This window comes from Phyllopteryx taeniolatus, chromosome 17, assembly GCF_024500385.1.
Source record: "Phyllopteryx taeniolatus isolate TA_2022b chromosome 17, UOR_Ptae_1.2, whole genome shotgun sequence".
NCBI classification, from domain to species: domain Eukaryota; kingdom Metazoa; phylum Chordata; class Actinopteri; order Syngnathiformes; family Syngnathidae; genus Phyllopteryx; species Phyllopteryx taeniolatus.
In genome coordinates, this window is record NC_084518.1 from 15,882,481 (window position 1) to 15,900,415 (window position 17,935).

The 17,935-nt window shown below is 41.8% G+C and overlaps 1 protein-coding gene and 1 long non-coding RNA gene across 4 annotated transcripts in view; one reads left to right on the forward strand and one right to left on the reverse strand.

Annotated features, from left to right (window-relative positions):
* LOC133467420 (uncharacterized) overlaps positions 1-17,935 on the reverse strand; it is a 100,672-nt gene that overhangs the window by 31,389 nt on the left and 51,348 nt on the right. For all 3 annotated transcript variants that reach the window (XR_009785220.1, XR_009785219.1, XR_009785221.1), the window contains exon 2: positions 11,672-11,802. This is a non-coding gene — a long non-coding RNA (uncharacterized LOC133467420). The remainder of the gene's footprint in view (positions 1-11,671; positions 11,803-17,935) is intronic.
* Positions 1-17,935, forward strand: part of LOC133467410 (melatonin receptor type 1B-B-like) — a 44,137-nt gene that overhangs the window by 12,838 nt on the left and 13,364 nt on the right. The gene's annotated exons all lie outside the window — the stretch shown is intronic.

Sequence of the window (17,935 nt, forward strand, 5' to 3'; positions counted from 1 at the left end):
CAGAGGGTCCGCCAGGCTTTGGAGGGGATTCTCTCCATCATACAATTCTTTCATCTGGTCTTTGCAGTATTTAGCCACACTGGTATGGCTGACTGACTGACTGAGTGGGACGGTTCCAGTGGCTTTAAGTGCTCAGGGAGGCGCCCACTTGGGCAAACAGGAAGTGCCGAGGACAATGATTCCCAAGCACTTTGTTCATCTTTGTCAGCAACGTATAGTGACAGGCAGATTTGTTAAATACTTTTCCACTAGATGGCACGAGATGCAATTAACCTGTGTATCTACCTGTTGAAATTCATGCAACAGAATAATAGCTTTGTGTTCAAATAAAACAGGCCAAGATTTTACACTGAATAGCGAAGAAACATGAGTAATTGATGCCCCCTTAAATGTTTAGAATTGCCTTTATTAATAGTTTAAACTGTAAACAAACCACAAACTATTACCTTAAAGCACTTTCCTATCATTTCAACCTCATGTTACATTCAAAGTGTACATTTCAATATTGAACTGCCATTAATGCATTCCAGTCTAAGGCATTTAGGAGTGTCTTTGAAAATTCAGCTGGCAGCCTGGATGAATATACGGACACTGTCACATCCTATATCAGGATCACACAGATCTTCAAAAGATCACCGGAACTGTGAGAAGTACCATCCCGTTTCAAACGCTCAACCATCATCCCAGTCCCCAAGAAACCTGCAATCTCGGGTCTGAATGACTACAGGCCTGTCGCCTTGACATCTGTGGTCATGAAGTCCTTTGAACGCCTCGTGCTGGACCACCTCAAGAGCGTCACAGCTCCAGCTCAGCGTCTCGCCTGCCATCTGCCAGCGGATTTATAGCTTTCTGACGGGCAGGACACAGCATGTGAGGCTGGGGGAGGCCACCTCATCCCCACGCATCATCAGCACCGGGGCACCCCAAGGTTGTGTCCTCTCTCCGCTGCTCTTCTCTCTCCACACAAACGACTGCACCTCAACGCACCCGGCTGTCAAACTCCTGAAGTTTGCAGATGACACCACAGTCATCGGCCTCATCAAAGACGGAGACGAGTCTGCATATCGACAGGAAGTGGAGCGGATGGAGCTGTGGTGCGGCCGACACAACCTGGAGCTGAACACGCTCAAGACTGTAGAGATGTTTGTGGACTTCAGGAGGCATCCTTCACAACACCTGCACCTCACGCTATCCAGCTGCCTTCCTGGGAATTACAGTCTCTCAGGACCTGAAGTGGGCAATAAACATCAACTCCGTCCTCAAAAAGGCCCAGCAGAGGATGTACTTCCTGCGGCTTCTGAGGAAGCACGGCCTGCCACAGGAGCTGTTGAGGTAGTTCTACACAGCGGTCGTCGAATCAGTTCTGTGTTCTTCCATCACAGTCTGGTTTGGTGCTGCTACAAAAAAGGACAAACTCCGACTGCAACGGACAATCAAAACTGCTGAAAAGATTATCGGTACCCCCCTACTGACCCTTGAGGACTTGCACGCTGCCAGAACTAAGACAAGAGTGTGCAAAATCCTCTCGGACCCTCCACATCCTGGTCACCAGCTCTTCCAGCTCCTTCCCTCAGGTAGGCGCTACCGATCAATGCAAACTAGAACTAGCAGACATTCAAACAGCTTCTTCCCTCTTGCCGTCAACTTCTTAAACAGCTAAGCTACAATTCCATTGCAACATGCTGCCAATTCTTTTGTCTTGAGTTTATTCTCACATTTCTGTCAGGCTAATTATACATTACTCGTGCACTCACTGTAGTAGTCTCGCCACGCTGCACTATTTGCATGTGTTGTTGACCAATACTGGCCACTCATGCCAGAGTAGCATCTGCACCACTTGCACACTGACTGAGGAGTATCTGCAACATTTGCACAATCAACATTGTCCCAGATTATCGCGCCACTAGTCACTTCAAACTTGCATACACTCCTTGAAGTCTCGGTGCCCTTTGCACAATGGACATTGCACCGGACTATTGCTATACAGGTCATTCAAACAGCTCTAAGTGCTAGAGGACGTGCTAGCATCTTTTTGCACAATTGTCCAAAAAGAAAAAGAAAATTGTACCGGCATTACCCAATTACTAGCAACCTTTTATTGCTCAGTTTTTCTCAATGTCTTTATGTCTCAAAAGCGTTCTCTGTCAATTGACTGTCTGTTGCCGTACTAGAGTGGCTCCAACTACCGGAGACGAATTCCTTGTGTGTTTGTTGGACATACTTGGCAAAATAAAGATGATTCTGATTCTGATCGTGTGTTAGCATTAAAATAGGATTTTTCCAATGTTAAATACTGTCATGCCTCGGCTCAATAAAGATTGGAAAACATTGGCCTAAGAAGCCAGGCGCAAGGCCGACATAACTGTACCACGACGTAAGGGCCGCCTCTACCGATGCTGTCATGTGTCATCACAATCACGCGCCGCTCGTGTGCACTTTGCCGCCGACTCGGGGGGGAAGTCGGGGTGATTCAGTCTTTCCCCTCGCCGAGTGCACCCCCTCGAATGTCCACAAGCGCGGACGGCTGACCCCGTATCCCTCGTCGTCATCCTCCTTACCGAAATCGGTCAAACGCGTTGCGTGCGAGCCCGTATCCATAATAGATGAGCGGCGGTAATTTGAAGCGAGTTACGTAACGGCTCCTGCCAACCTCCAGGCGGCCGTGGGTGAGGAGGTGGGAAGACGAGGGAGGGAGAGGGAAAAAATGAGAATGGAGGAGGAAGAGGAAGGGAGGATAACGATGATGCGATGCCGCCGCGTGCGAAACAAATCCGTAAACAAGGTGAACACAATGTTTGCTCGGCGATGGAATGTAGATGACTGAAAGCATACCTGGAATGTGACTGTGGGAATCCGGAGAAAGCCAAGCATTCATTCACATTGGTGTTGCCATGCATTAAATGACACATGCTGTATTATGCTTTTTTTTTTCTTTTCTTTTTTTTTCTTCTTCACCATTTCAATCCATTCACAGATGTATGACGAAAAGCTCTCTGACATTGGATAAAGAAAAATATCAGTATGATATTGAATTCCATTAAAATCATACGGTAATGACATTAAATAGAATGGAAAGAAAATACTTTTTGCATCAATTCAATGTACAGTGGAACCCCGTATTTTTGCAGTTCAGTATTCGCGGATTCAGCTAACCGCAGATTTTTTGGGGAGAACATATCTGTCGTTATTCGCGGAACCACCTGCTTATTCGCTGTATTTTTTTTTTTTTTTACTGATCCCCCACATATTTGTGCTTTTTACATAGGGAAAAAAACTGATTATTTTTTCATAAAGATTATAATAAGCATCAATCATTCGTTGAGTTGCGCTATTCACGGTCAGCCTGGTCCCTTTTCCCCGCGAATCGCAGGAGTCCAATGTACAATGTGCTGCGTGTTCGCCCTGGCCACCTGGGGGCAGTATAATTCAGACAAACAGATACGTGGAGACGTTGGCAACTGAGCTCAATAAGCCGCAGTAATATTTGGCATTTTTCGCAAAGGATAAATAACATATGAACTTTGAATATTGTTATATTGTCTCTCTACATATGTTGCGCCATTATTTGTGTTCACATATCCGATCATCCAATTTTTCCGTGCAAGTCAAAGCAAAAAATAAATTAATTAAAAATCGACCGAAGACGACTCTGTACTTTCTACTCCTTATTTTGCCAAAAGACAAAAGTTTGGGGAAGGCCCCCTTCTCTTTCCGGTGCATGCTTGGAGGAGTTTGGAGTAGAAGAGCAAGAATGCAAAGCCCATAAAAAGCATAAAAGCTGTACTTCCTGCCAAATTTGCAACACGTCCCACTACTTTTGTCCATTCTTTTTTTTTTCCGTGTCTGATGATCAGCTTAGAAGGGACACAATCCACATTCTTCAGCAGCGGGAAAACAGGGAAGGAATTCCTAATCCTTTTTATTGCATCTGTGAGAATCCAGCAATTCAGAGCTCCCTGCGGAGGAATCAAGCCATTGTTGTTTTCCTGACAGCTGCCATCTTTGTTTGTAAACACACGTCAGCTGTTTTCAAGTTTGCGCGCATCTGTCGGATTTCCTTGTGGTGCATTGTCAGTCTTAGCGGCTTTGTAATAAGGCGACACGTCATTGGGTACGCAAATCACAGCCATTCATTTAACAACATAGCTGAAGTCCAAAAGTTAAACATTTTGGAGTTCAAAGCACATCCTTATGCAAACTATACCTCAAAAGCTCTCAAAAGGGGAAAATGTGATCAAAAGTCACTTCGTTATAACACTCCAGGATCGTAGAAAAAAAAATCTAATCGGATGCCAACACCAGTTTCACCAGTCAATACAAAATTGGATGGACGTCTATCATGGCAGAGCGCACGAAAAAGATCCACGTTTTAAATAGAACAGGAAGTCATACGTCATAAGTTCGTACTTTGAAATAATTCGTACTACTAAATAATTCGGTTGAATGAGCCCCAATTGGAAGCAAGGCATCTTAGACAGATGGAAGACACTAAATTGCAAAACTTTAAGCTAACGTCGTCTAATGTGAGCAGTGCATGGCGTTAAAGGGGAACTAAACTCAAATTTTAAACCCAAACTTTGCTATAATTTTGTTCAAACCATCATGTCATCCACCCTTAGTGGGTACTGGTGATCACAGCATAATTTATTTGACTATTTGCCCAAATGGGCGCTAATCGGAAGCAGCTATCTTAACCAACTTTCACCACTGCCACAATAATGTCAAATAAAATTTGCACAAAACTGAGCCGTATTATGGAAGCAAAATATATGTAACAGAAACCCCGAAGCGATCCAAACATCTTTCACGCAAAAGCAATGCGATTGATTGCACACTGAATATTTCATCAGCTGGCATTCACGCCAAGCGATGCTCACCCAATCTCTCGTCAGCAACGTAAAATGGAAAATGGCGTCTTTCATTTAAATGAAAGATTTGGCCGCTAAGCTGTTTTGGGAAAAATATGAGCACCGGCGTTTTGGCGGGAGTCGGAGCGAGACGGTGCATCGGTGTCGCTGACAATCACGCTCGGGCTGAAGTGCAATCATCAGCTCATGCGAGTAAACAAACTGATTTAAAGCAAAGTCACTTTTGCCCCCCCGAGGGCCTTCGAGTCCTCTGCTGTCTGTTCTCGCCTATCACCAGCTCTGATGGCTTGGCACGGCGGACAGGAAGTCGATTATTTAAAATATTGTCCAAGCTCCACATGATATTAAAGCTTTTTATCACCTGTAAACACAAAAAAAGTCAGAAAATGATCATGAAGTCTGGTAATTTGTTTTAAAAAGGCTATTTTGGGCTCATTTTTGCAGGGGTCCTCACAGACAAACTTGCCCTAGAGAATTTTGTCTGATTGTTACCAAAATTGAACCATGTATACTACACAGATGCAAAACATTGAATTGCTAAGATTTTAAATTTTCATTATAGTGTATGGGTGGAAATTGAAGGAGAACTTTGATGACTTGTTATGAAACAATTTCCATTCATACATATTCTACCCTCACTTGGGTTGCAAGAGGCACTTTGCAAATTCAGTCTTTTTCCCTTAGACACATTTGGTAGGCATGTCTATCATGAGTAGACCCAAATTTCAACTTCATATACTAGACAGATGGGCAACACTAAATAACTATTATTTTTTTTTAAGTTTTCATCATTTTGTGTGTGTGTGTTGGGGGGAGGGATTTGCATAAAACTGGGGAAAATAATAATAATCAGCCACTGAGGCTCGTTCCCTTTCTGTCACAAGAAATCTGGAAGGCATGTCTATCGTGAGTAGACCCAACCAAAAAAAATATCTCATGAACCCATGACCTAAAAGATACAGGACGATGGCCATCTTGGTTTAAAAGTGGCCATTTTAGGGCCAGGCCAGGGATCCTTTAAAGACAAAAGTGTACCAGAGATTTTGTCAGATTGCTACCATGTCCAGTCACCAGACGGGGGCAAAGCTAAAATGAGACAGAATTGAGCTTTTATCATTGCGTGTGGCCCGGGGATGTCAGCAAAATGTGATGACTCGCCATAAAACATGAATCTCTACTAACTCGTCTCCTCAAGGTAAAGGTCGAACCCAAAGCCTTTTTGAGATTCATAGTCTCCACCCCCCCCTTCACTGGCATGAATGCATTTGAACAATTTGAAACCGGTTCCCCATTTGTTCTTTTGTTTGTTGGCATTTCAGCCGGGCATCTCTCCGCGTTTGCACGCCAGAAACTGACATTTCTGGTCGAGTGCAACTCGTCACATGGGGCCTCGAGGGCCCCTCATCAGCGTACGCCTTTAATCCAGATTGTTATCTCCGACGCTATAGCGACGAGCCACGACAGCCTTCCGACTCGATCATCTGCTTGGTTCTCAAAGTTCAGAGGGCGTCTGGCCTGCTCGCGTCAGCATTAAAGTCAGTCCAGCGCAGATGGACGTTAAAAAAAAACGATGTGCGCATACATTCTCCATACTGTAGATTGCAGTGTGGAGACAATCCCAACGATGGTGACACCAGCTGGTGTCTTAAAGCTCCCAGAAACCTTAAAGCTCCCAGAGACCCAGCGCTGGCCTCCTGCTCGGCTTTGGCATTCTTTTGAACAATTCAAGAGGTCCCAGCGTCATAATTGTGCATCTTAAATGCTCAGCATGACAGAACGCAAGAAAAGGTCTCAAGGACTTACCCCTGTGTCTTTTCATTTTCTTGTTGTTATCCGCACTAGACAATCACAATGGGTTTTTTTTCTTTTCTATTCAAAAATGTAATTGCAATTCAGACAAAAAAAATCTGCTCCTACACCAGTTTGACCAATGGATTCCCATCTTTATAATAAAAGTCTCAAGATCCAACCTGAAAGTGATGAGCATGGTGTCAAAGTTTGATGATTAAATAAAGGATTGGCCGTGAAAAAGGGGAGGTGTCTAATGTGGATGACGCATGGTGTTAAAGTCTGTTCACAATTTTGTGCATTTAAAAAGTTTAAAAAATATCATTTAAAGGAGCTCTTTATCTAAGCTCGCCACCTGCTCGACTTTGGCAGCGTTTTGCACAATTCAAGATGTTGTTCTTGTGCGTCTAAAATGCTCGCCAGGTACACGGGAACCGGGCCGGCACTCCCCGGGGCAAAGAGCATGCGGAATGAGCGCGGCCCTGACCCGAGATCCTCTTTGCCCTCGGTGCCAAAGACCATCATTTATTTAACCGTGGAAAGCACACAATTAGCAGTTGGAATGATGCGCCGTAACACATTCGGAAAGATTCCATCTGGCTCGAGGGGGGCACGCAGTTGGCACAAAATGCCCGCATGCTTCACTTGCTTTAGCACAAAGGCAAAGACTCCAAGTGGAGCCTCCAGAGGCAAGTAAGAGCAAGCTTAACAGACTCCCGGCAGCCACGTCTGTCGCCCTCTTTAAAACGCCCTCTTTAAAACGTTTCCACTTGACAGTTCATTTGCGTTAAATCACGACTTGAGGCAAAAACGCGACAAATTGACCAATCCTGCATGCCAGCAGGTAGCAGTAGGCTACATTTACGATTCTAAAACGAAACATAAAAAACAGCAAGTCTACCTACAGTGCAACAATTTAAATTGTGTATGTGTTTTAAATGAAAAATAATCTTGCGTATATTTAATCAGATAAATGTGGAACGTCTCCATCACATTTCAAGTCTATCAACAATATTACAAAAAAAAAAAAAAAAAAAACTGGAGCTACATGGGAGACTTTTCAAACATATTTTCATCCCCAATGTTTTTTAAATATCTACTTTTAATGTTAAAAATGTGTATTTTAAAAATAATCATAATATAATAAAAATAATAGTAAAATATTATATATATATATATATATATATATATATATACACGATAATTTTTGCATTATTTTTTAATCAAATGTGTTTCTTTTTTTAATGCTGACAATTGAAAATGTATAAATTTTGAAGTAATTTTTTTAATTTAATTTAGAAAATATTACACTATTATATTTTTTAAAATAGCAGCTGCCAACTATTCCCTCTGGATTTTCTTTTTTTTTTTAATAAAAGAGGAGCAGTGCGAGGGCTGCGTTTTTTTATTTAGAAAATAATATATAGAAAACACAAAAATGTATTGTAAAAATTCATAAATATATATATTTTTTCATTTAAACAGAATGTTTCAAAATGTAATCTCTGTTATGGTTTCCCTCTAAAATTGGGATAACATATTTTTATTTAAATGTAATGAAAAAAATACACATTATACACGTATCCTTCCAGTATTTGCATATATCAGACTGCTGTTTTTTTGGTTTCTTTTATTACTAAATAAATAAAAATATTTTGAATTTATTTTTATTAATTAATTTATTTATTTTTAAATATGTGGGAAATACAAAAAAGACAATATATAAAATACATAAAATATATTAGAAGTATAACATTTAAATATATAATAATTACACAATAATACAAATACTACAACTGTAAAATTCTGATCAATTGTTCCGATTTCAACTGGTTGATAACAGGAGTCCACGTATTGGCCTGAACTCACACACAAAAAAAGTAGTGCATTCCTACTTTAGTTTTATATTTGTTTGTCAATTTTAAAGCCTGCCCATGACAACATTTTGTGTTCTGGAGCAATCAAGATGAATATTGACTCTTGCAGTTGTCTTGTTTGGTCCATAAAATATTAAGAGCACTTATGACTGCAGGGCTGTGCGATTATTCTGCATGAGTTCTATTTAAGCGTAGCAAATAAACTGGCGAGTGAATGCACACATTTGTTTGCCAGTGACCCCACGAGCACATCCAAATATCCTCAACCTAACCCGACAGCCGCTCACGTGGATTCCTTATCCGTCGGGAGGCAACGAGAAGCCCGTGTCGGCACCCGTGCATGTCGGGCCGACAGGAAATGCAATCACGCCTGATAAAAAAAATAAATAAAAAATAACAAATTGGTTTCGTCTGAGATTCGCTGACGGACGAGGCTTCTTTAGATGTAAGCCTAGAGATGTCAGATGGGAATAAAGCCGCGCGGCCTTTAGCGTGTTGCGCGCTAGAGGCACGAGTAGTCACTTAGAATGAAGCCGATTGAAGTTTTAAACATGCGAGAGAAAGACAAGGAACAAAGGTAACCATTCCTAAAACTAGGAAAGATAACAAGTCCAGTGTTCCCCCACTACATCGCATTCACCTTACAAACATTTCGGACATACAAATTTGTCTTAAATACCTCCCAAAGTCCAAATTTAGAGTTGCGTGCCTACAGTGTAGCTGAGCTCAGCTGGATGTAAATGCAGCGTAATTAAGACCAAGAAGAAGAGGCACAAAAGGTCCCCTACCGAGCCACAGTAATAGTAGTTCATCTCACTTTTTTAATTAACGCAACATCGATGCTAATTTCCATGAGCCCATCTACGGAGTTTGGCATTGGACATTAGCATTAAGCTAGCAAACATCCATCCATCGATCAATTTTCTGAGCCGCTTATCCTCACTAGGGGTGAGGGGCGGGCGTGCTGGAGCCTATCCCAGCTATATTCGGGCGGGAGGCGGGGTATACCCTGAACTGGTCGCCAGCCAATCGCAGGGCACATAGAAACAAACAACCATTCGCACTCACAGTCACACCTACGGGCAGTTTAGAGTCTCCAATCAACCTACCACGCATGTTTTTGGGGATGTGGGAGGAAACCGGAGTACCCGGAGAAAACCCACCCAGGCACTGGGAGAACATGCAAACTCCACACAGGCAGGGTCGGGATTTGAACCCCGGTCCCCAGAACTGTGAGGCGGATGGGCTAACCAGTCGTTCGCCGTGCCGGCCTAGCAAACTCCCGCTAGATGAAATGATAAGTTTGAGTTGAACATTTTGGTATTTGAATATACAGCGGACCCCCATATACTCACGGTTCGGCACCTGCGGATTCACTTGCTTGCAGATTAAAATGTTTTACAATTTTGTTTTTCTTTTCTGTTTTTTTCTTTGTTGGGGGGGAACCAACACTGAAAACGCTTATTGGTGGACCACTTATTGCAGAATTTTTGGGGTTTAAAAAAAAAAAAAAAAAAAAAAAAAAAAGGCAAAGTTTTCTTTTCAATTATAATAGGCACCAATTTTCACCATTCCAAGTGTTAACAACACTCTTCTCTGTGGTGTGTCAAATTTGCAAGACATTTATTATCTCTTTAAAGGGACATACAATGAAATCAGATTTATTTCTCCCAGCACACCTGATGACGTCTCACGGCACAGTGGTATTAAGGACATTTCTAAGTGACCGCCAAACGTTTGAACAGGTGTATTTTCAATTTTCATATTTTCAACAGTATTGACGCTAAGAAAACAGATAAACATTCTCCCGCTTGTGACCATAAACCCGTCAAGGGGCTTTCTTAGGAAGATATTTGGATGAACGGCGCTGGGTACGCTATGACGCAGTTATTGTATCACCAGCTGACCCGATGAGCCCCGAAGATCCGCTTTAATCTCCGACTCTTTGATTACATCTCAGAACCGCCCACCCGCCCCGCACGCCCGCCGCAGTCCATTTCGGAGAGGTCGTAGCGGGAAAGAGGGCTGTACTTACCGGAGATGTCCTTGAAACTTTCCAAGAGTCTTAAATGACGACCCTGAATGAAGGCTGATTTTGCAAACGGCTTTGACATTCCCTTATGGGTTTTTTAGAGATGATGTGGCCCAGCAGAAACGTGTTAATATACAGCACACAGCATATCAACCAATTTACAAGTCGTCAAATGTAGTTTTATGGTGTCATTTTCGTCCTCATATTCCATTTAGTTTACAGTGGACCCCCGCTATTTGTGGGGGGATAGGGACCGGGCCAGACCCCAAATAGTAAAAATCTGTGGATAATTGACGCCCACTATAATTGCATTGAACATTTATTTTTTTTAAACACGAAACATTTTTGAATAAGTGGGGATAAACCACCAATAAGCACTGTTGATTGATTAAGTGAAATTGTATCATTTCGCATGGTTGGGAATCCCTAATTTATTATGTACCAAATGTTCCGGACTGAAAAATCTAAATACATGTCCGTTACACCCCTCATGGATAGTGTGAATTCACAGTTTTGACGTCCCTACTAAAGCTACTGCCCCCGCGACCCGACCTCGGATAAGCGGTAGAAAATGGATGGATGGATGGATGGACAAATAGCAACAGTGTGACTGTTTATGTATGCTCACAGTGGCATCCTTGGATCCTCCATCCCGAATGATTAGCATATATAGTAATATTTATGTGACACCTGGATGGATTTATTTTGCATTAAAACTGCCGCTCCAGTTCCTGCGTATCCTTGGCTGCGAACGACACTAATGTCGAACACTGGCACGGCCGCCGCTTGGACCCGCTCCAGTGGCGTTATGCAAGATGCTGCTCTCTTACCCGCCGTCTTCTTATCCAGCCAATTTCTCATTGTCTTTCTCAAGTCATAAGGAAGCATTTGGCAGTAGCGATAGAGAGAGAGAGAGAGATGTTCTCTCGGGTTTGGCTCAGGAAAAGACAAAAAAAAAAAAAACACAGCAACAGATCAGAGAGAAAGAGAGTACATTTCAGATAGTGAGGTGACATTTCAGCCTTGAATTCTCTCAGGATGAGTGGGGGGGGGGGGGCTCTTACAGCCCGATAACAAATTACAACCACGATAAGGCTTTTAATTACCTTGAGATGTGACGGGGAGGAATTCAAATTTTCCAGGAGAGGATCGAATGACACTCAGTGGAAGTATTTACTGTGGTGCTTGCTCATGTTCGGGGGCTGCTTCGCTGAATCCGGCCCACGGTGTCTTGAATCTGTGCAATGTACAATAAAATGTGTTTTTAAGTAGTTTGGTAGCACACGTTCGATATTAAAGACTCCCAGTTGAAGTTTATTGTCAAACTAAACATAAAACAAAGAGAATGATATGTTACATATTTAAAACGACATAACTTTGCCTTAATGATGGCTACCTTAAAGCTAGAGTGTGTAACTGTTTTTTTGTTCAACTACTCGAGAAAATTGCACTATCCTGAGTTTGTAGGTAAATATAATCATAAAATAATTACTGTGTAAACAAAAAATAATAATTCCCGGAAACTTTGTCTCGTTGCCTGTTTTTTTTCTTTTGTAAGTTGAATATGTTCAATAAATATTAAAAAATGGGTCTTTCCGAGGACCCCTTAGCTGCCTGCGCAATGCATGCGCAAAATGCAGCAATCATAAGGAATGACTCATTCTGTGCGATATCTTCATGCTTCAATGATAAAGGAAAACAATAACAGTCGTCTGCCGCCAACGAAATCCACACATCTTCTCGGGGACCCTTGAGCTGCCCAACAAGGTGCCTGACGTAAAATGAATGAAGCTCAGCACCGTCCGAGCGACGCATGAAACGCAGCAATAATAGGGAACTTCCAACAATTGCCTCTTCCGAAGAATCCACCTTCTGTCCTTCAAAACAGAATACAAATCTTGAAGAATGTTGTAGAATCATCACATAGTGACGTCAAAGCGACGCAACGGTTCTGTTGTTGCAATACTGAATTGCAGCCTAGAGGGCGACAGAATTTAGACATTATAGCTTTAGACGCTAAAACATAATGGGAAATGGCATAGACGAGCCAACAAATAGCGGCTGCTTTATTACATCTGGCACAGGGCGCCTTGACTCAATCTTGTTTATCTTATATACTTAAATACTTTTATCTTTCCCAAGGTTAGGAGCTTCATTTGCATATGTACGCTGTTTATCATACACACTAGATTACACTGATGCTCGCAAAGATGAGCGACTGTGAATAGCTTGCGCGACGCAACCTTGCATCTGTGTTGACTTTTCAGTTGAATATGTAAATGACACATGCCACATGTTTGCATAAAAGATCTATCGAACTGTATTTTGTTGTGGCATTCACCCAGGTGGGCTTCAGCAAACACAGGCGGGGTAAAAACTCCATGTCCGCACATAATGGGGTTTCGAAATCATCTGTGTCCACATAAAAACACATTTGTTGAGAATAGGTTACAAAAGGTAGTGTTTCAAGCCTCAATTTGGGGTTTCAAAGCCTGGTTTAGGGTTTAATCTCGGATTAGGTTTCGAATTTGGGTCAGAGTTACAAGATAGGGATCGGCTTTCGAAGTAGGGTTTCAAGCCTGAGTTAGTGTTTCAAATGAGTGTTTCAAAAAAGGGTTTTAAACAAGAGGTAGGATTTATAATCAGGGATGGGGTTTCATGTTAAATTTTCAAATTATTGCTTTAAGCCTCTTCAACATTTTACACTCATGTATTGTTGACATACTGGATGTTGTACATACATATTCGAGCAATTCAAGCAAGTACGGTGATAATGTGATTAGACATTTTATTATGAAATATAGTTTTGTTCCACGAGATAATGTTGCTCAAAGAACACGAGCCAGAAAGGTTTGAAGCGTCGACACCCGTGTTTGCAAAAGCTTTGTTTTTAACAACAAAAACAAGCTGGCCTTAGTTCCACATTTATATAATACAAAAAACAAAAAAAATGTTTTTAATCCAAAACACATGAATTGTGTCACCTCTGTGGTTTATTCAGCTGGCATTTGTGCTGGTCAAAAGAAAAAAAGAAAAAAACTCCCAGCAGCCCTTTAATTGGCTCCAGAGTTTTGTGGTGAACACAACACGACTGCAATGGATTCTAATAGGAAGGTGATATGCTCGATACGCTTTCTGGACACAATGTGAGCTACATGCTGTTCTTATGAGCTTTTGTTTGGGAGCGCAGATTGACACAAAGTAAAAAAAGAAATAAATAAAATACAAATCCACCAGATCCTGAGAGACCAAACACGATCCACGCCAGGAGGCTTTTTGATCTTCTATTTGATTTGTTTTCTCACCCATAAGAAATCATGGAAATAGAATTTTTTTTGTTCCAGCAGTTGGACTTTCCGGTTCCAAAAAAAAAAAAAAAAAAAAAACTCCCATGAGGTCGTACAATCTGAAATATAACACACATGAGAAAATAATAGGGGGAAGGGGTCCTATGGGTGAGCGGATTGTAGTAGAGTTTCACATGAGTGTTTCAAGTTTGGGTTAGGGTTTCAATTAAGGCTTTCAAATTATGGTTTCCCATAGGGGTGTAAAACAGGGTTAGGCTTTTGATGTAGGGTTTTTAAGCCTAATTTAGGGTTTCAAAAAAGCGTTTTAAACCTGAGTAAAGGTTTTAAATAAAGGATTTCAAAGTAAGGTTTCAAGCTTGGATCAGGCTTTCAAAGTAGGGTCTCAAACCTAGGTTAGTGTGTCAAGACAGGGTTAAGCTTTCAAAATAGGGTTTTCAAGCTGGGGTTGGGTGTTCAAGCCTGGGTTGGGGTTTCAAACTGGGTTTCAAGTCGGGGTCAGTGTTTCAAATGAGCATTAGGGTTTCAAAGTAAGATTTTAAGGCCAGGGTTTACGTTTTAAGTTCGGGTTTCAAATTAGTTAGTTTTTAGTGTTTCAACCCCAGGTCAGGGTTTCAAATTATGGTTCCAGGCCTGGGTTAGGGTTTTAAGGTAGGTATCCAAGTTTGAGCTAGGCTTTCAAAGTAGGGTTTCAAGCTTGGATTAGGCTTTCAAAGTAGGGTTTCAAAACTGAGTTTGGGTTTTAAACCTGGGGTTGGGTTTCAAATTTGGGCCTGAAGCCTGGGTTAGGGTTTCGAACAAGGGCTACCGTAGTGTTGATTTTACACTTGTATAACATTACATGTTAAAAACATTGTCGTCATTGTAATTTTCCCACAAACCCACTTTTGGAAAGTTAACGCACCATCTCGCCACATATTTACTTTTGAGCAGATTTCTCTTGGAATTGTAAACGGTCGGACCGTGCGAACGATTCCGATTTCCGATAATTTGGGCTCAGCTTGTGAAAAGTGATGAGCAAGAAGCGTGGACGACCGCGACACCAGCAAGAAAATCTCATTAGTTTTTTTTTTTTCCCACAGTATTGCAAAATGTCAAGCTCTCCTCCGTTGCTCTCGTCTAATCCCCTTTTCTCCACCGTCTTGAGATTCATCTTTCTTCAAGTCAGCACTTCCTAGATCAACACTTTTTCTAATTAAAACCTAAATTTGTTGCCAGCTATTAACTGGAGCACACGAGGAGGCGGGCGGGGAGGTCGATGTCATTGTCCAACAGAGCAGTTCCAAATTATTTCCCGTCCAACTTTGGATCCTTTTCTCTCTATCTGCAAAGTAAATGCGGCTTTTGTGATTATATTTCTGTCTGCGAGTAAATATTTTTACACACCGCAGGCGATGTTGGTCCTCGCCACACACGCCGGCTTAAGAGTTTAAACCTTAACACCGAGGCTCTGGATTGGCCTCAGGTGGAAAAATATGATTTTGCATACAGTATTCTCCAAGTCCTCACGATGTGATCGTCAAATGTAATCGGAATTTTAAACACTGAAAATCGGACGGTGCGAGTTGGAATTAAAAACTCACACTGTAAAATTGCTACAGTACAATTTCAAAGACATGACTAACAAATGTAAAAATCACGCAGAGCTGGTATGAACACGAGACAAAAAAATACAATTTTAAACTCAAATTGTATATAACACATTTGAAAATGGCAAGTTGGAATAAAGAAAATAATAATAATAATCGGATCATTCGAGTTTGACTAAGACAATTAAAAAAAAAAAAAATTGTACCATGTGAGTTGAAATTCAAAACACTTTTAAAAACCATCTCATGTGGACTGGAATTCAAAACTAACTTCTTGCCTTGCACGAAAATCGGCATCCGCCGGCATTTGCGCCCCGCCACAGATGCGCTGTTGATGAAAATAGAACCCTAATTCATTGTAAAAGTCGTACAGTGCGAGTTTAGAATTTAAAACACTTCATCATACAGTGCACATTTAAATATCACTGTAAGAATCTCATAGTGCAAGTTGGAATTCCAAATTTCGAACAGTGCGAGTTTGAAATTTAAAACAATTGAAAAAAAATGGCACATTGCGAGTTGTAACTTATAAATAGCACGCAACATAACTCTGAGGTTCTTTCCTTCGATGAACGTTTGCTTTCGAGTTCAGAATTTAGAAGATACGTGGAAAAATACAAGACTATCAATCAACCTACCATGCATGTTTTTGGGATGTGGGTGGAAACCGAAGTGCCCGGAGAAAACCCACGCAGGCACGGGGAGAACATGCAAACTCCACACAGGCGGGGCCGGGGATTTGAACCCCGGTCCTCAGAACTGTGAGGCAGATGTGCTAACAAGTGTACAAATCGGACAGTGAGAGTTGTAATTTTCATTTATTTTTTTGAAATCACGCAACATACTGTAAGTCTGGGCTTCTTTGAATGAAGTTTACAATACTTACTTCAATTTAGTCATGAACTGACTTTTTAAATTCAGCCCCCCCCCCCCCCCCCCACATGATGTCTTTGGCTTTCACGAGGAATCATCACGCAAGAAGAAGCAGACCATAATGAATTATTTCGTGAGAGTTTTTAATGGCTCGGGGGCACGTTTGTTTGGACTGAGGTGTTGACATGAAAGCATTTCTCTTTGTTTTTGGTTGCTTTGAATAGAATATAAATGAGGAGATATTTGGTTGGCAGTAAAAGCACCGCTGGAGTGAGGGAACGGCAAGAGGGCAGAGGAAGGCAGACTTTGCCAAGGATTAGTGTTGTCGAAAGGAGGGAAATAATTAAAAAGCACCTTATTTCCTGAGTTTGAGGGTACACTTGCAGGGGAGGGGCACGTTTGGGCAGTGATGTATAGCAACCATGATAACATCATTTATTGCTTTGGCTGCTCAAGCAATGTTTTCATTTTTGTTCCTTGGGCTTCGTGGCAGGCTTAGGGCTTCAAGCAAGGGTTAGGCTCTTAAATTGGGGTTTCCCTCTTGGGTTAGGGTTGCAAATTAGTGTTTCAAGGCAGGGTTTGCCTTTTGAAGCAGCTTTCAATCTAGGGATTTTCCAACTTGGTTAGGGTTTCAAGCATGGTTAGGGTTTCGAGCATGTGTTAGGGTTTCAAATTAGGGTTTTAAGACAGTTAGGCTTTCAAAATAAAGTTTCAAGGCTGTGATCAAGTTTTAAACTGGGGTTAGGGTTTGTAAAATGGGGTTTCAAGCCAATGTTAGGCATTCAATGTAGAATTTCAGGCTTACTTAGGATAGGTTTTCAAATAGGGTTTTCAAGCCTCGATAAATTTAGGCCTTGGACACGCTTTCAAACTTTTTTTTTCAAATTAGAAATTCCAACTAGGGTTTTATGCCTGTGTTAAGGTTTCAAACCCAGATTAAAGCTCTAAATTAGGATTTTTAAACCGTGGTTAGGGTTTCCTTAACCTTTAAACCTGTTTCAATGTAGGTTTGAAAGACATGATTAGTGTTTCAAATTGTAGGGTTCGGCCTTCAAAGTTGGTTTTCAAGCCTAGGTGTGTGGTTTCAAACTCAGGTTAGGGTGTCAATTTATGTTTTTAAACTTGGGTTAGGGTTTCAAACCAGGTCAAATTAGTAAAAGTAGGCTTTCATGAGAGGGTTAGGTTTTCAAATTATGGTTTCAAGACAAGCGGCACGGTGTCCGACTGGTTAGAGCGTCAGCCTCACAGTTCTGAGGTGCGGGGTTCAATCCCCGTCCCCGCCTGTGTGGAGTTTGCATGTTCTCCCCGTGCCTGCGTGGGTTTTCTCCGGGCACTCCGGTTTCCTCCCACATCCCAAAAACATGCATAAATTGGAGACTCTAGATTGCCCATAGGTGTGATTGTGAGTGAGAATGGTTGTTTGTTTGTATGTGCCCTGCGATTGGCTGGCAACCAGTTCAGGGCGTACCCCGCCTCCTGCCCGATGACAGCTGGGATAGGCTCCAGCACGCCCGCGACCCTAGTGAGGAGAAGCGGCTCAGAAAATGGATGGATGGATGGATGGGTTTCAAGACAAGATCAGGGATTCAAGGTATTGTTTAAA